General features: G+C 43.7%; 1 long non-coding RNA gene across 1 annotated transcript; it reads right to left on the bottom strand.

Annotated features, from left to right (window-relative positions):
* Positions 1 to 1,226: 1,226 nt before the first annotated feature.
* Positions 1,227 to 19,371, bottom strand: LOC113614581 (uncharacterized). Its single transcript, XR_003430679.1, has 3 exons — positions 18,820 to 19,371; positions 12,666 to 12,852; positions 1,227 to 1,772 (listed from the first exon to the last, which is right to left on the bottom strand). It is a non-coding gene; the product is annotated as an uncharacterized LOC113614581 (long non-coding RNA).
* Positions 19,372 to 19,377: the final 6 nt, after the last annotated feature.

Here is a 19,377-nt window from a genome sequence, read left to right as displayed (position 1 = left end):
AATTGACTCTAAGAGAGGATCGAAGAATGTTGCCCATAAATAAAGTCCATGAACTCTGGTACGTAAACTTTGTGACATCTCTTTCAGTAGTTTCAAGTGATTTTTCAGAACTGAGGGCATGGAGATGTTCTGCAGAATCATCTTCTGTCAGCTCTTTAAGTGTGGGCACCTCTTAGGGTTTTATTCTCTGAATAATTAAGTTGTCACATAAATGATCTCTGGAGAAGATGAATTGTACCATAATCTGACAAGCTGTATTTCTCTCATTTGGGATTGTACCAGCAAATCATTAGGTTGTAAAGAGAACCTCACAAGGTATCTAAGCCACCTGGAGTACAGACAGAACAACCCTTAAGTGTAGAATTTAAGAACTAAAGGAATCTGGGATTGTTTTCCAGAATGCAGCTAATTTTCAAAATGAGATGTCAATTAAATAAATATCAACTGAACACGGTTCCATTACTGATTGCTTCCATAGTATTTATTTCCCCATTTTTCCAACAGTAGTACCCAGATTTTGTATAAGGCAAGCCATTTATGGCCAAATGGTTTAAGTAAGATAAATCCCACCTCTGGTTTTAGAAGTAGGTTCTGATTGACTTATGGCACTATTTCTGGTCATAATAATTCATTCAAGGATGGGAATATGACCCAATTTTGGCCAGTTATACTCAATTCTTGAACATCTATTTGAATGAATAAAAATCTCTCTCTTAATTGGATGTAAATCCACATGCACATAGCTTCAGGAACTATTGGCAGCCATCCTGCACCAGGAAGGGAGAGTTTGCTGAGGATGACGCCAGTCTCAGGAAAAACTAGGAGAGAAAAACTAGGTCCTGGTCACATTATTTGAGTTGCTGGGTCAAGCCATGCTTGAAGCCATGTTACTTGTGGACGTTTTTGGTAATGTGCACCAATAAATTCCCTTCACTTTTTAAAGTCAGTTTGAGTAGAATTCTCTGTTTGTTACCTGTTACTCTAACACAAACCCCAACTGAATACAATTCTGATGCTAACCACCTGGAGGTAGTGTAAGACTACGCAGGTTTAAGGGCACGGTCCTCAGCAAGACTGCCCTTACTTCAGATGCCATCCACACTTTGAGAGTCCCCAGGTCACCCACACTTCTGACCAACTGGCAGAAATTCAAGGGTTCCCATTATCCCATCAGGTTCAATAATTCACAAGAATAAATCACAGAACTAAATGACTCAGAAAAGCACTGCACTTAACAATTACAGTTTTATTTAAAGGATACAACCAGGGCCAGCCAAATGAAGGGACACATAGGGTGAGGTCTGGGAGGGTCTTCAACATGGAGCTCCCATATCTTCTCCCTGGGGAGCCAGGACATGTCACCTTCCCAGCACACCCGTGTTCACCAACCAGGGACTCCTCTGAACCTCAGCATCAAGACATTTTATTGGGATTTCACTGGGAAGGCATGACTGATTGGATCATTGGTCACATGATTGAACTCAGTCTCCAGCTATGTTAGAGATGTTTCCTCAAGCTCTCTCTCCCTGCTGTCCCCTCTGCCTCTGCATTCATTCAATCTCTCACCTGCTCTCACCTGAACTCTTAGTACAGCTTCTTAGTTGCCATTCTTATTCCATGCCACCTTCCCACAGGTTAGACCTCCTCGCTCTGGCAGCTTCTCTGCCTTGATTAAGCCCCAGGGGATGGGCTTAGTCTGGAACAATAGGGGTGGGATTTCTTTGAGCCTATTTAACCTGCAGTTCGAAGACATTCTTGAAGATCCTCATTATCTGAAACAGAGAATACAATTAAGGGGAAATTTAGGTTGTTTCTCGTCACTATTCCCTCTCCCTCTTGCAAAATGTGCCTTTTTCAGGTTCATGTCATCTATCCATTCATCTTTTCTCCCTTCTGAATGCAATGATCTTCCAAACTCTTGGCCACTTTTCTCATTCTCTGAAGATCTGCAAGCACCTGGCTCATGGCCTTCCTGTCCCCTCAACTTCTGCCACTCCCCTGGGCAATTATAAAGTCCATGTGGCCTCTTAGCTTCCTGTTCTCATTATCTCCAATCCAATGAATTTCTTCTCAACTCTGCATCATCCATAATCCTCTTCTGTTTTCATGCTACCATGTCTCCTTGGCTCTCGTATCAACTCTTATGGCTTTAGACACAGTCTGTGTGCTCATGACTCCTAGCTATTCTTCCAGCTCAGACCTCTCTTCTGAAATTCATACCTCCATATTCAGCCGCCTTTTCAGCATATCCCTTTATATGTCTCATACTCGGGCATCTCAAACTCAACTTCTCAAAACTTAGCTATTGCTCCTTTGAACTTCCTAGGACAAATCTGCATTTCAGCAAATGATACCATCAGCCATTCAGTTGTGCCATCTATCTTCCTCACCCCCTTTTGTCCTATTAAGTCCTGTTCATTTTACCTCCAAGATATATCTTGAATCTGTTTACTTTTCACTATCCCCACTGCTGCCAACCCAGGCCAATGCATCATCCCTTTTCACCTGGATGACTGCACTAGTGTCCAAAAGGTCTCTCTCTATTTGTTCTTGTACTCATTCAATCCATTCTTTACATAGCAAGCTTCATGAGGGTTTTTTTTTTAAGTGCAAATTTTACCTTTATTCTCCTTAAAATCTTTTAGAGGCTTCATAGGATGATGTTCAAGATCTTTTGCATGTTCGACAAGGGCCTTGCGTGATCTGGTTCCCACAGTCTTTCTAGCTTGCCTCCTGCCGCTCTCCCCTTTATTCACTGGGTCAGTCACACAGCCCTTCTCTCTTTTGGCAGCCATCCTGCACCAGGATGCACCAACTACAATAAGATATCATCTCACACCAGTTAGAATGGCCATCATCAAGAAATCTACAAACAATAAATGCTGGAGAGGGTGAGGAGAAAAGGGAACCCTCTTGCACTGCTGGTGGGAATGTGAATTGGTACAAAGCCCCCTCATGCCTCAGAGTATTTACACACACAGTCCCTTCTACTGTGAACGTTCTCCATGCCCTACTCCAATCTTCATCTACCCCTTATTGTGTGACAGAAGCTGTGGCCTGAATAAAACACAACTCTCTTCCCTTAAGAGCTCATAGATTAATAAGAGACCTACATGTAAGCAAAAAAAGAAAAAAATTCCACCACAGTATAATAAATGCAATAGAAGTATGGCCAAAGGAAGAAATATTTATCTATCTCTGAGAGTCAGGAAAGGACATTTAAGTAGAAGAACCAGTATGTCCCAAGGACACAGGCAAGGACATGAGGAGATATAAGCAGTTTGGTGCTGCTGGTAAAGGTGAGGAGGTTGCAGGAGGTGACTTGGATGCTGTGTTGAGGGGCTTGAATTTTATCCAGTAGGCAAAGAGGGTGTCCCCTACAAAGGATTCTACATAGGAGAGACATGAATACATATCAACTACAGTGCTATCAAACTGGTAAGTAATGGGAGAGAAAGACATCAAAAGAAGGTGAAGGCAGAAAGTCAAGTAGGAGAATACTATAATAGTCCTAGCAAGTGGTGATGGCAACTGAATTAAGGCGAAGGTAGTGATAATGGAGAAGATGGAATGAAGATATTTCTAAGGGGTAGAATTGATAGGACTTGGTGACTGAACAAAACATGAATCCTTGCCCTTATAGAGCTTGCATTCTAGTGTGGAAGGCAGATAATATATCCAATAAACAAAAGCAAAGCAACTGACAAAGGATTAATGTCCAAAATTTACAAGCAGTTCATGCAGCTCAATATCAAAAAACCAAACAACCCAATCCAAAAATGGGCAGAAGACCTAAATAGACATTTCTCCAAAGAAGGAATACAGATTGCCAACAAACACATGAAAGAATGCTCAACATCATTAATCATTAGAGAAATGCAAATCAAAACTACAATAAGATATCATCTCACACCAGTTAGAATGGCCATCATCAAGAAATCTACAAACAATAAATGCTGGAGAGGGTGAGGAGAAAAGGGAACCCTCTTGCACTGCTGGTGGGAATGTGAATTGGTACAGCCACTATGGAGAACAGTATGGAGGTTCCTTAAAAAACTACAAATAGAACTACCATATGACCCAGCAATCCCACTACTGGGCATATACCCTGAGAAAACCATAATTCAAAAAGAGTCATGTACCAAAATGTTCATTAGCTCTATTTACAATAGCCAGGACATGGAAGCAACCTAACTATCCATCGACAGATGAATGGATAAAGAAGATGTGGCACATATATACAATGGAATATTACTCAGCCATAAAAAGAAACAAAATTGAGTTATTTGTAGTGAGGTGGATGGACTTAGAATCTGTCATACAGAGTGAAGTAAGTCAGAAAGAGAAAAACAAATACCGTATTTTAACACATATATATGGAATCTAAAAAAAAAAGGTCATGAAGAACCTAGGGGCAGGGTGGGAATAAAGACACAGACCTACTAGAGAATGGACTTGAGGACACGGGGAGGGGGAAGGGTAAGCTGGGACAAAGTGAGAGAGCGGCATGGACATATATACACTACCAAACATAAAATAGATAGCTAGTGGGAAGCAGCCACATAGCACAGGGAGACCAGCCTGGTGCTTTGTGACCACCTAGAGGGGTGGGATAGGGTGGGTGGGAGGGAGACATAAGAGGGAGGGGATATGGGGATATATGTATATGTATAGCTGATTCACTTCGTTACAAAGCAGAAACTAACACACCATTGTAAAGCAATTATGCTTCAGTAAAGATGTTAAAAAATAAAAAAAAATAATTAAAAAAACCCAAATGCATACATGATATAATCCCTTTAATGTTACAAGCTATGAAAGAAAATAGAGCAGAGTAAAATCCCAGCAAATGAAGGAGTTATTTTAGATGAAGTAGTCCCTGTGAGGGGGTGACATTTGAACAGAGAAATGAGCCATGTGAATATCTGGAGAAAGAGTATTTTAGGCAGAGTGAACAGCAAGTGCAAATGTCCAGAGATGGGAATGTGCTTGTCATATATTTGAGGAATAACAATGAGACTAGTGTGACTGAAGCACAAAAAAAAGGAAGGGGAGAATGGGAGAAGATAATGTCAGAATATAGCAAAAGACCTCGTAGATCATGGAAAAAACCTTGGGTTTTATTTTAAGTGTGATGTGAATCGTTGGAGGATTTTTGAATAGGGGAGTACCATATCCTAACTTATACTGTAAAAGGATCACTCCCAAAAGACTATCATGGGGGAAGTGTGGAAGCTGGGTAGCCAGTTACAAGGAAGGGATCTATGTAAGAGATGATGGCGGTTTGGACTAGAGTAGTAGTGATCAAGTTAGTGAGAACTGATCAGACTTGGGATATATATATATTTTTTTATAAATGTATTTATTTATTTATGGCTGTGTTGGGTCTTCATTGCTGCATGTGGGCTTTCTCTAGTTGTGGTGAGCAGGCGCTATTCTTCGTTGAGGTGCACAGGCTCCTCATTGCAGTGGCTTCTCTTGTTGTGGAGCATGGCCTCTAGGCATGATGGCTTCAGGAGTTGTGGCACACAGGCTCAGTAGTTGTGGCTCACGGGCTCTAGAGCGCAGGCTCCGTAGTTGTGGCACTCAGACTTAGTTCCTCCACAGCATGTGGGATCTTCCCGGACTAGGGTTTGAACCCACGTCCCCTGAATTGGCAGGCAGATTCTTAACCATTGCGCCACCAGGGAAGCCCTGGGATATATTTTGAAGGCAGAGCTGATGCAATGTGATGATGGATTGAATGAGGGTAGTAGAAAAAGAGAGCAGTCAACAATGACCCCAATATTTCTGGCCTGAGCAACAGGCTGAATCACAGAGCCAGTTACTGAGATGGAGAAGACTGAAGGGAATTAGGTTTGATAAACAGGGACTCAAGAGTTTGATTTTAGACATGTTTAGTTTGGAATACTGTTAGACTTCCAAGTAGAATAGTTATTGGAGATATGAGTCTGGAGTTCAGGGGAGAGGTTAAATCTATAGATATACATTTTTGGATTTATTGGCTTATAGGTGACATTTAAGATGATGGAATTGGTTAAGATTTTCTAAGATGAGTGTAAGCTAAAACTGAGTAGAAGTCCAAGGATGGAACACTAGAATACTCTAATACTTAAGGGTTGAGAAGAGAAAGAAGATCCAACAAAGAGACTGAGAAGTGTCCAGTGAAGTGAGAAGAAAATCAGTAGAGGGTAGAAGCCAGGTAAAGATAGTCTTTCAAGAAAGAGGAAATGATCAACTGCTTAAATGCTGCTGTTAGGTCAAGTAAGTTGAGAATTGGATTTGGCAACACGAAGGTTATTGGTGACCTTGATAAGTCTAGGTGAGAGATGATGGTGGTTTGGACTACAGTAGTAGTGATCAAGAGGGTAGAAGCCAGGTAAAGGTAGTCTTAGAAGAGTAGCAGGGATAAAAGACTCATAAAAGTTTTTAAGTATCAGGCTTCCCTGGTGGTGCAGTGGTTGAGAGTCCACCTGCCAATGCAGCGGACAAGGATTCAATCCCTGGTCTGGGAGGATCCCACATGCTGCGGAGCGGCTAAGCCCGTGCATCACAACTGCTGAGCCTGTGCTCTGGAGACCGTGAGCCACAACTACTGAGCCCACGTGCTGCAACTACTGAAGCCCACATGCCTGGAGCCTGTGCTCTGCAGCGAGAGAAGCCACTGCAGTGAGAGGCCTGCGCACTGCAACGAGGAGTGGCCCCTGCTCGCTGCAACTAGAGAAAGCCCACGCGCAGCAACGAATACCTAACACAGCCAATAAGAAATAAATTTATAAAAAAAAGTTTTTAAGTATCATAAAAGGTTAAGATGCAGTAGAAAGAAAGTGAGAGGATTCTCTATATAAAGGGGAGCAGAAAAGTAGTGTAGTAGCCGAAGAGACATATGCCATCAAGGGAGGGTTTCTTCAAGAAGGGAGGGAGGACTGGTGATGCAGGAGAGAGAGGAGAATAAGTGTGGAAGCAAAGTCCTTGAGTAGGTGAGTTGTCTGGATATTTGAATATTTAGGCCTGGAGCTCAAGAGAGGGTAGAGGCTAGAGATACAACTTTTGTAATGATTAAATTATATATGAAAGGGACAAATATGAGAGTGGATGAAATTAGGAAGAATGAAAAGCAGAAGCCAAGGAATAATCCTGAGGTATCAATTTTTTTTGACAACAGCATATGGCATATTGTTTCACTTCTCATGCCTGTTAAAGCCTTTCCTTCCCTGGATTCACACCCATCTCTCATAGTACTTTACAAAAATCTTCATTAGCACTTATTTCATTGCATTTACGTTATATATCTGCTTCTTCCACCAACCTGAAGGCTCCCTCTGCCAAAAGCTTTATCCATCTTCGTTTCTACAACTCTTAACATAATGCATAGTAGGTGCTAAATGAATGAGACATGGAGCAGGGGGAAGTTAATCCACAAATAGACTGTGTGATATATAAGCATCAGGAAGTGTGAATATGCCTTTTATGCCTTTCTGAAAGAAATATACATGTTGGAAGGAATTCATCAGTGATGCTATCTGGAGTTTTCTTTGTAGAGAGGTTTTAAATGATTAGTTCAATTCCTTTAAAATACAAAATATAGAATTTCCTGTTTGTTATTGTTTCAGTGTTGATAAGCTTTATTTTTCAATAAAATTTTCCACTTCATCTGAATTGCCAAATTTATTGGTATAAAGTTGTATCCTCTTATATTTTTAATAGCTATAGGACTTGTGGTGATGCCCCTATTTTATTGCTGATATTAGTAATGTGTTCTCTTAAACTTTTCCTTGATTAGCCTTGCTAGGTGATTAATTTTTTGTCTTTTTGGAGATTAATAAGTTTTGCTCTTGTTGATTTTCTCATTTTTTTGCTTTCTATTTTTATCAATTTCTGATTTTATATTTATTTTCTTTTTTAAAAATTAATTTATTAATTTATTTTTGGCTGTGTTGGGTCTTCGCTGCTACACGCAGGCTTTCTCTAGTTGTGGTGAGCGGGGGCTACTCTTCGTTGCAGTGCATGGGCTTCTCATTGCAGTGGCTTCTCTTGTTGTGGAGCACGGGCTCTAGGCGCACGGGCTTCAGTAGTTGTGGCTCATGGGCTCAGTAGTTGTGGCTCGCGGGCTCAGTAGTTGTGGCTCACGGGCTCTACAGCGCAGGCTCAGCAGTTGTGGCACACAGGCTTAGCTGCTCTGCATTATGTGGGATCTTCCCAGGCCAGGGCTCGAACCCGTGTCCCCTGCATTGGCAGGCAGATTTTTAACCGCTGCACCACCGGGGAAGTCCCTTTATTTTCTTTTTAAACTGTCTTTGCAAAAATTTCCTTTCTCTCAATTTCCCTCTGAGCTCTGAATCCCAACAGTAGTTCTCAAGCCAAAGTGTCCCATTAGAGGAGTCCCAAGTCTGGAAGGAATGAACCTGCATTATTACTCCACCATGCTCAGTAGTTAGGTAGGAGTAGGTTGTGGGAAATGTGGCCTCAGATGTGAACACACTGGTGGATCCAGATCAGTATCTGGGTTCATCAGTTAACTATGCTATGCACAGCAGGAAATCCAGTGGCACATTTTCAGAAACACCACAGTCTACTCCTTTGACCCACTGATCTGTACACTTCTTCTTGTTGGTTTGGGGAGAAGCTCTTCCATGGTTTCCATGGGCCTCTCTTCCTGATGAGAAACTTGAAAGAGGAAGGTTAGTGGAATGAACTATAGAAATTGGTCTGGAGGCCACAGTTGATACTCATTCTCTCCCTTTTCCACTATCCACTCTAAATTCCCCTCACCCTCAGTTTTCATCTTAGCAGGTCTTGGTGGCTTATGTGATGGTATAATCCAAACCCTTATTCTTGAGGGGACTGAGCTCCTAGTAACCACACACTTCTTAGTCCAGAGTTGCTGCATGTGTTCACAGTTACAGTGGGGCAAGGGAGTATCAGGAGATGCCCAAGTGGATCACATGGATTCTGTAAAAAGCCATGATACCTTCTCCTACTGATCAGGGTCAGTTATCCTTGTCATGATGGTGACTTCTCTTTTCACCTACTGGTCCCTGGAATAATGAGTCCAAAGTGCCCCAGCAGCAGTCATAGCTTACAGTTCAATGGGGCCTTTGCTGTGTCCCTTAACAGGAGTGCAATCCCGTTGGGGACCAGTACCTCCAGCCCTATATATCCCAGGTTTGTGGGTACAGGAAGCACAAAATCCTCTAGTGGGTCATTGGTAGTAAAGGTAAATGGAGCTATTCCTGCATCCACTCCTTGGTTAGTGGACCCATGTACTTTTCCTATTGGGTTCATAAAGGCCTGGGATTTAATGTGTATAACATATCCTGAATGATAGCATCTTGTTTTTTCAGAGTTGCCTCTGCAGCATGTGGGAGGCTGGAATAATGAATAAGTGAAATGAATGGCATTTCACTTGAGACTTTAGAAAGCCATTCCAGCTCTTTATCAGGTCAGCTTTTTCTGGCTGGTGTGGTACTAGGTCATGGGTCCACTCTCGCACTTCTTTTACCATGAAGCAGTTGCCCTGGTTGGATGCTATGTTATGCAGGATTCTGTGCCTGTGGATCAGACACTCCACAAATCCCAATTCAGTAATGTTGGCTGAGGATCTGTTGGTGGAAAGGAAAACCCATATCCAGAATAGCTATCTATCACTGTGAGAATGAAGCACTGGCCCCCGCAGAATGGAAGGGACTCAAAGTAGTCAACTTGTCACCAAGTAGCCAACTGTCTCCATGAGTAATTGCTCCATTTTGGGGGCTCAGCATTGGTCTCTATTGCTGACATGTTGGACATTTAGGCATTAGTAGCTAGATCAGCCTTAAAAAGTTGGAGTCCATACTTTCTGGGCCCATATATAGCTTCTATCTCTACCACTGAGGCCACACCATTTATGTGTCTGTATTAGTTTCTTAGGGCTGCGTTAACAAAGTACCACAAATTTGGTGATTTAAACAACAGAAATTTATTGTCTCACAATTCTGGAAGCTAGAAGTCTGAGACCAAGGTGTCAGTAGGCTTGGTTCCTTCTGAGGGCTGTGAGGGAAAATCTGTTCCATGCTTCTCCCCTAGCTTCTTTGGTGTTCCTTGGCTTCTCCTGCATCACCCTAATCTCTGTTTTTATCTTCACATGGCATTCCCTCTGCATATTTCTGTCTTCATATGGCCTTCTGTTTATAAGGATACCAGTCACATTGAATTAGGGGCCCATCCTACTCCAGTATGATGTCATTTTAACTAACTACAACAGCAAGAACCCTATTTCCAAATGTCACATTTTGAGGTATTGGGGATTAGAACTTCAACGTATGAATTTGGGGGGGATACAATATAACCCACAACAGTGCCCATCAGGCTGGTTCCAAGGTAGCCAATGATTAAGGCTGGTAATGACAACTACATGAGTTATTTTCTCTACTTAATTGTTTAGTACCTCTTCCCTAGTGGGTGCAAAATATGATACAAAAATCTTCACACTTCATGCCCACTCATGTATATTCACCCACAAGACTCTACCCTAGACCTTCTTGTCTTTGGTCTTCCAGTCTTTTTTCTTCCCGGCCCCTTACCAGCGGGCCAGGCCATTGACACATGCCCAAGAATCTATATATATTCTTACTTCAGTCTGTTTCTCCTTATACACAAACCAGATGACCAGGGACAATGTTTCTAACTCTACCCATTAGGAAGATTTTTCCTCTCCACTATTTTTCAAAGCTTCTCAAGTATGTGACTATAATGCGGCCACTATCTAACTTTGGCTTACATCCACATCTTAAGCTGACTCACCCATAAACCAAACTCAGGCTTTACCCCTCCTTCAGCTGGTCATGGTATTGGTGCAGTTGTGGTGGGTGACATGCGGGTCTGGACTACCTGGTCATGCAGCTTACAAGTACCTCAGTTGTGCTTGAGCTCCATCTCAGATGCACCATTTCCATCTTACAATAAATGCTGCTGGGTCCATCTGAACACCAAAAGAACCAAGGCCGTAACAGGCAGTTTTGGACACATGACTACTTGGAGTCCCATGGTTAAGTGTTCGGTTTCTTCCAAGGCCTAGTATCACATTAGTAGCTGTTTCTTAAAACATATATAATTCTCTGCTGCAGATGGCATGGCCTTGCTCAAGTTCCAGTGACTGCATTGTGATTTTTCCACTGAGGCTTACCATAAGTTCTGTCTTAAGTCAGTTTGGGCTGTTATAACGAAATACCATAGACTTGGTGGCTTAAACAACAGACACTCATTTTTTCACAGTTCTAGAGGCTGGAAGTCTGAGATCAGGGTGCCAGCATGTTCAGGCTCTGGCAATCCCTTTTCCTGATTTGGAGACAGCCACCTCCTCATTCTCACTCTGTCCTCATGGGGTGGGCGGAAAGTGCTCTCTGGTATCTCTTCTTCACCATCACATTGGGGGTTAGGGCTTCAACATAAGAATTGGGCAGGGGGACAAATTCAGTCCATAACATTCCACCCCTGGCCCCTAAAATTCATGTCATTCTTAAATGCAAAACACATTTATTCCATCCCAATAGCCTCCAAAGTCTTAACTCACTCCAGTATCAACTCTAAAGTCTCATCTAAATATCATCTAAATCAGATATAGTGAGACTCAAGGTATGATTCATCCTGAGGCAAAATTCCTCTCCAGCTGTGAATCTGTAAAATCAGACAAGTTATGTGCTTCCAAAATACAGTGGTGGGAGAGGCACAGGATAGACATTCCCATTCTAAAAGGGAGAAACAGGAAAGAAGGAAGGGGGGATGCGTCCTAAGCAAGTTCAAAATTTAGCAAGAAAATTCCATTAGATCTTTAAGGTTTGAGAATAATCCTCTGGCTCAGTGCTCAGCCATCCAGGTCCAGTGGGGTGGCAGCATCACCCCCAAGGCTTTGCTGGGTAGTCCCACTCCCAAGGCTTCAGGCAGAAGCCGCCTGCCTGTCAAAACTGAGGCAGTGGCCCTGGTGATCATCTATCACTCTGTCCTGTCCAATTCAATAAATCTAACAGCCGTCCTTCATTTTTCCCCATCTCTGTCCCCTTCAGTTCAAACTGGCAGTGCTTCTGCTCATGTAATCCTGTAAACTCCTTATCAAGTGATAATCTCATCACACCATTGGTATTTGAACATGCTTTCTCATTTTTTGCAATATGGATAGGCTGAGAATCTTCCAAATCATCAAGTTCTGGTTCCTCTTTGCTTAACAATTCTTTCTTTAATTCATCTCGCTCCTTTCACATTTTACTGCCAGCAATCAGGTGAAACCAAGCCCCTCCTTCAATACTTTGCTTAGAAATCTCCTCAGCTAAACATCCAATTTTATCACTCAAATTCTACCTTCCACAAAACACTAGGACACGGTTCAGCCAAGTTCTTTACCATTTTATAACAGGGATCGCCTTTCCTCCAGTTTCCAATAACATATTCCTCATTTCCGTTTGAGATTTCACTAGATTTGCCCATAATGTCCATATTTCTAGCATGTAACTTAAAATTATTCCAGCCTCTACCCATTACCCGGTTCCAAAGCTGCTTCCATATTTTTAGTTATTTTTTACAGCTGCACTCCACTGATAGTATCTCTATTAGTCAGGGTTCTCCAGAGAAACAGAACCAATAGGAGTTAGATATAGATATAGATGTAGATTTATTATAAGGAATTGGCTCACATGATTAGAGAGGCTGAGAAGTCCCAAGATCTGCAGTCCGCAAGCTGATGACTTAGGAGAACCAATGTTTAGTTCCAGTCTGAGTTCAAAAGCCTGAGAACCAGGACACCGATGGTATAAGTTCCAGTCTGAAAGTCGGCAGGCTCAAGATCCAAGAAGAGCTGATGTTTTGGTCCAAGTCTGAAGGCTAGAAAAGACCAACGTCCTAGCTATGCAGTCAGGCAGGAGGAATTCCCTTTTACTCAGCTTTTTTGTTCTATTCAGGTCTTCAATTGATTGAATGAGGCCCACCCACATTAGGGAGGGCAATCTGCTTTACTCATTCTACCAGTCCAACGTTAATCTCATCCAGAAACACCCCCCACCCCAACACACCCAGAAAATGTTTGACCATATTATTTGGGTACTCCATGTCCCAGTCAAGTTGACATAAAATTAACTATCACAAGCTCCAAAATGCATCTTTTCCCATTCTTGACACCTCTAATACAAAAGAGTCTACTGGAATATATGGCCAAGTGGCAGAGATGCTTGTACAGGAGCCTGGACCTTCTGAAGAGCCCTTCTCCTGTTCTGGGCCACAAAGCTGGAAATCTTCAATACTACCTGGTATATGGGCTGGAGCAGTATTCCCAGGTATGGAATGTGTTGCTCCAGAACATAGAGAACTACCAAGCCCTGTGAATTCTCCTTTGTGGTAGGGGATGCAAGATGCAACAATTTGTTTTTTACTTGGAAGGATATACTACTAGCACACCTCTAACCAGTGGACCCTTAAAAATTCACCAAAGTGGCAAGTCCTTGAATCTTTGTAGCATTTTTCTACTCTCTGGAGCACTGGTCTTACCAATACCTCCAGCATACTAGCCACCTCTTTCTTGTGCTTGTCTGACAAGCATAATATTATTTATGTAATGGGTCAACTACTGAAGCCTGCAGTAGTCTACAGTCATTCTCCAGGATCCATCTGCAAGGGCCAGACTGGCTAATTAAGTGGAGACATGATAGGGACCATCCTCCCTCCACCCACATTCTTTAGGTCTTTAATGGTGGCACTAATTTCCATTATGCCCCTGGTATGTGATATTTGTTTTTTTAATTCACTATGTTGGCCAGGGGTGAGTGTTTCCACTTGGCCTTCCCCACTATGATAGCTCTTACTTCACACAAGTCAAGGATTTAATGTAGGTAGGTATCACTCCAACCGCCAAATATATCAATTCCAATTACACACACAGGAACCGGAGAAATCACCATCGGGTGGGTGCATAGACACAATGGACCCACTGTAAGCTGGACTTTAGCCAGGACCCCATTTACTACAAGGCCCCCATAAGCCCCCACTCTAACAGGGGCCACGACAATGCTTTGGGTCTCAGGGTACTGATGTCAACTCAGACTCTGAGTAAATTTTCTGGTTATTCCTCTTCCCCAGTGTGTACAGTCACCAAAGTAAATGGCCACAGGTCTCTTTGGGGAAGGACTGAGGAATCATTACATGTATACTTGCTGCAGTGCTGCAGGATCTGCCACCTCTTAAGTCAATGGGTTTCAGATCTGAAGAGTGGCTCAAATCCAGACACTGAACAAGGGATAATGACTTTTGGTGCAGTGGGGGGGAACCATACTCAGGCTCTTGCTTCTCCATTTTGGCCTTTTTTTGGTTGTAGATGTTAACTTTGCCCCTAGAGATGCCAAGTTCTATATCCATCTCCACAGTTCGCTGTGGGTCAGGCCCCCTTGGTTGCCACTCTTGTCAGATGTTGTTGGTCTTTGTCATAATTGTAGCCTCCTGGCTTCTGGTGACTAAGTGCCACCATCTGGTCTCTCTTACCTGGGGGAAGGGGAATATCATTCCCATAGTTATTAATGAGCCCCAGCTCTGTGACTGTTTCTACTGTCAGCCCAGGCAGCAGAGAACTTCTTGGTGATGCTCTTGCCCCTCACCAGATTTCTGATGGCCTCAGTGAATGGTGTGTTTTCTGGGCCTTCCTGTTGAACATAATCTTCTGATGGGTCTTCTGGCTTCACAAACCTATTCCTGCATGCCCACTTTCCTGTCTTTTTTTTCATTATTGTATCATATGCCAGGGCAACTGGGGCATTTCTACTTTACTCAGCATTGGCTGTCACTTTCTCTAGGTTTCTAAAAGCCTCCCGGCAGTGAGTTTTTTTCATCCCCAAGAGTTCTTGCCAGGGTGTTAAATCCTGTGCCTCAAGAAAGTGCTCCCAATTCAATGAATTCCTGATTGTCTAGTCTTATATTCCAGCCACTTTGATCAAGCAACCTCAAATTTCAATTGCAGGGTACTCCCCTGGCTTCTGTCTATATATGCGAGCTAATTCTTACAGCTCTTTGTATTTAATCTCTTTCCTCCGTTATCAGGCCCAGTATGTTCTCAGCTGGGTTTTTTTTTTTAATATAAATTTATTTATTTATTTTTGGCTACGTTGGGTCTTTGCTGCTGCGTACAGGCTTTCTCTAGTTGTGGCGAGCAGGGGCTACTCTTCCTTGCAGTGCACAGGTTTCTCATTGCGGTGGCTTCTCTTGTTGTGGAGCATGGGCTCTAGGCGCACTGGCCTCAGTAGTTGTGGCACATAGGCTCAGTAGTTGTGGGTCGCGGGCTCTAGAGTACAGGCTCAGTAGTTGTGGTGCACGGGCTTAGTTGCTCCGCGGCATGTGGGATCTTCCTGGACGAAGGCTCAAACCCACGTCCCCTGCATTGGCAGGCGGGTTCTTTTTTTTTTTTTTTTTTTTGTGGTACGCAGGCCTCTCACTGTTGTAGCCTCTCCTGCTGCAGAGCACAGGATCCAGACATGCAGGCTCAGCAGCCACGGCTCACAGGCCTAGCCGCTCCACAGCATGTGGGATCTTCCCGGACCGGGGCATGAACCCATGGCCCCTGCATCAGCAGGCGGACTCTCAACCACTGTGCCACCAGGGAAGTCCCTCAGCTGGGTTTTGTTAGGATTTAACTCTAGTTACTGGCCTGGCAGCCAGGACAGGAAGTAGGGGCAACTTCAATGTTGCCTCATGGGGCAGTGGCTCTGCAGTGTCTTTCAGCATGCAGAGAATAATACGAAGAGGTGAACCACCTCTGCAAACTTTGTAAGTTCATGTGGGTTTGCAGAACTAACATCCTTACAGATGTCCATCCAGAAGTCCTATCCCTTGTTTCAGGGTTTCAGGTTTTTGCAACCAGGGCCCTGACCTGCTTTGGTTGCACATTTAAATGTCTCTGGAACTCTGTTGCCTCTATCACGACCTGAGTCTGTGGCTTAACTGTGTCAGCTCTTCCACTATAGGACATAAAAGCCTCTTTGTAAGCTACTAAAGAGGTTTTCTGTCTCTCACACTTAGGCATTAACCCAGGGAGAACCCTTGCTTTCTCCTTATTCCTTTTCAGAGTGTCAATACAACTTAGCAGTAACCAGCCAACTCCACTGTCCTTGTAGGCATGTTCCCACTCATATATTTCACATGCCTGAAATTCTATCTGCAAGGGCTTTCTCCTCCACTGGGATGTTTTCCCAGGTCACTACTGATTAAATCTTTAGCAACTGGGTCACCACCTTGTGCTAGGAGCTACCCATGCCCCTAAACTGCTCAGGATAGCATCGTCTTTGCTTATGAGGTAATGAGTGTGCCAGTCCTGAAACTTCAACTTATTATGTTTTCTTGGACCTCTCCTGGTACCACTTGTGCTAGTTAGGGCCCTCTGAGAGGCAGTTGCCAAGGTGGGATTTGACATGTGTATTAGCCAGGGCTGCCATAACAAAATACCACAGACTGGGTGGCTTAAACAATAGAAATTTATTTCTCCTTTATTTCTGGAGGCTAGAGGTCCAAGATCAAGGTGTCAACAGGTTTGGTTTCTTCTGAGGCCTCTGTCCTTGGCTTGCAGATGGCCACCTTCTCACAGTGTCCTCACATGGCCCTTCCTCTGCAAACATGCCCCTGGTGTCTCCTTACGTGTCCAAATTTCCTCTTCTTATAAGCAATCAGCCAAACTGGATTAGGGTTCACCCTACCTAACACCTTCATTTTAACTTAATCACATCTTTAAAGGACTCATCTCCAAATACACTCACATTCTGCAGTATTGTGGGTTTAGGGATTCAACATATGGATTTTGGGAAGGACACAATTCATAACAACATGCAAGATATTTTTAGGGGAACTATCTGTGAAAGATAAAAGGGAAGGGAGCAAGGGAAGGTGGGAGAGTCTGCAAACTGTGACTCAGGCCTGACACCTATGAAGGAGAGGGAAAAGAAAGGATTGAGAGTAGGCAGGGTCTCAGACCACAGCACAATTTGAAGAAAGTTCAAGCTAGGATGATGGGTTCTCCAGCCAAAACTGCCCATCAGAGACCCAAACATTACAGCAATGAAGCACATTAGCCATGTTCAGTCATTTATAAGTTAGACAGTTACAGGAACATAAAGAATTCAGTTTGGGGATCAGTTCTTACTGGTTTCTCCAGTAGTGTCTCCAGTCCACCCTGACCATTCTGCCACACTTTATTTTGCTCCAGGAGCCATGTGCCTAGCTCTCCGAGATGTTTATACACCTTTCTCAGTTTCTGAATCTAGCTCATTCTCTCATGCTTTACTCCATTCCTTTCCTTTCTGTCTTCTGTGGCTCATTTTTTCAGAGGGACAGCTGGTTCAACTTTTAATGAAGCATTTATTGAATGGAATTGATTATAGGCAAGAAACTATACTAGGTGCTGGATTTTTTTTTTAATTTATATTTTTTCTGCATTGGGTCTTTGTTGCTGCACGCAGGCTTTCTCTACTTGTGGCAAGCGGGGGCTACTCTTCGTTGCAGTTCATGGGCTTCTCATTGCGGTGGCTTCTCTTGTTGTGGAGCACAGGCTCCAGGCGTGCAGCCTTCAGTAGTTGCAGCACATGGACTCAGTAGTTGCAGTGCAAGGGCTCAAAGGCATGCGGGCTTCAGTAGTTGTGGTGTGCAGGCTCACTAGTTATGGCTTGTGGGCTCTAGAGCTCAGGCTCAGTAGTTGTGGCGCACGGGTTTAGTTGCTCTGCGGCATCTTCTGGGATCTTCCCGGACCAGGGATCAAACCTGCGTCCCCTGCGTTGGCAGGCGGATTCTTAACCACTGCGCCACCGGGGAAGTCCGTAGGTGCTGGATTTTTATTCCATAATGGTCCACTTTCTTGGGAGAAACCAAGATTTCCCTTCTTATCCACAATGAGAGCTACCTGTGGCTCCCTTTCACTTATGATATATAAGGCACAAACACATTTACCCAGAGGAGTCTACATTCAAATAATCTTGTGAGACATTCACCACCACATCTGATATGAGTAAGGGCTGCAGAGCACCTTGCATCCCTGGGTGTTCAGGAAATACTATTATGCTCAAGTACCTATATAGGTACATAGGTAATATTTATGTAGGTATATAGGTAGTTACTATATATTAATTTCAAGAGAACTTCAAAAGAGAGGGCATACTGAAATTAACTAAAATTTTTTAATAGAAAGGGCACATTAAGCTGACCAGAAACTAAAGGATACCATTCCTTTCTCAGAAATCTAAAATGTCCCTGAGGATTGCCACTTGGAATTTCTCCTCAGTTTTACTGGTGCCAAACTTCTTATTGGCTAGGGACCACAAAACGAAATTCCTGTCGAATTTACGAGGGAAAGAAATAAATGTTGGGCAAAACAGATGTCAATACCCAAAAGGCTTATTTCTACATTTCCCCTACCACTGAATTGCCTTGGTCATTTACAAACCTAATCTAAGGCTAAGTTATGAACTTAACTTGAGAGAGACAGGCCTGGAGAGGTTAAGGCCTTGACCAGTGGTATATCTTTAACCAGAATCGGAACCCTTGCGTTTCCCTTTCAGTCATACACTGCCCACTAAATGACTCCCTAACTGGTTATCTTTCTTGAACACATAATTCATTTACAGTCTTTCTATGAAGCTGTGAAGTTGCTCTCCTATGCTTAGGGAATGGAAGCATGAAGCACAAAAAAGACGGCACCTTCAGCTAATTCATGAATAACAGAAAAACAGTGAACAATTTGAATCCCACATCCAGAGCTCTGGGTCACCAGGTCGAAAGCCTGTACTGGGGGCAGCGGGGAGAAATGGAAGGAAATGCTAGTAAAATTACCTTGACCGTGCGGAAACTTGAAGACTTTCCTACCGACTAGAACTCACCAACTTTTCTCAACAAACGAGCCATGAGAGGGGAGTGCTGAAGCGACTGGACTCGCCCCCGGCGCCCGCTCAGACGCACCGGAGCGCACCTCATCACCTCCCAGGTCGAGTCCTGGAGGCCGTCACACAGCACCTGGAGGAAGTCCGCGCCGGAGCCGGAAAAGCGAGGAGTCCCGCCAAAGGCCGGGCAGGTGAAGAGCGAAGAGAGACTGGGACCAACGTGCTCTGGCGGGGATTGCGGGAGTCGGCGAGGGACCTATCAAACCAGGGTTCAGACAGACCGACTCTCCATACAAGTTCCCCAGTTGCCAATCTTGGGATGGCTTCACAACGTCTCTAAAACGTGAACTCTCACCACACACCTACCGTTCCGAGCGCCCCTAGCAACCACAAGCAATTAAAAGCGGAAGAACGACCTTTGTCCCGCCCTCTCTGGAACTACCGAGGCCGGGCGGGGGAAGCGCGTTGGCCCAGTCACCTCGGCGGGAACTCCGACCAACCAATAGAAGGC

Source organism: Aethalodelphis obliquidens, unplaced genomic scaffold, assembly GCF_003676395.1.
Source record: "Aethalodelphis obliquidens isolate GAN/ISIS:26980383/991018 unplaced genomic scaffold, ASM367639v1 scaffold100, whole genome shotgun sequence".
In the NCBI taxonomy this organism is placed as follows: Eukaryota; Metazoa; Chordata; class Mammalia; order Artiodactyla; family Delphinidae; genus Aethalodelphis; species Aethalodelphis obliquidens.
Note: the sequence above shows the minus strand (reverse complement) of the source record. Positions and strands in the feature narration are given on the sequence as shown.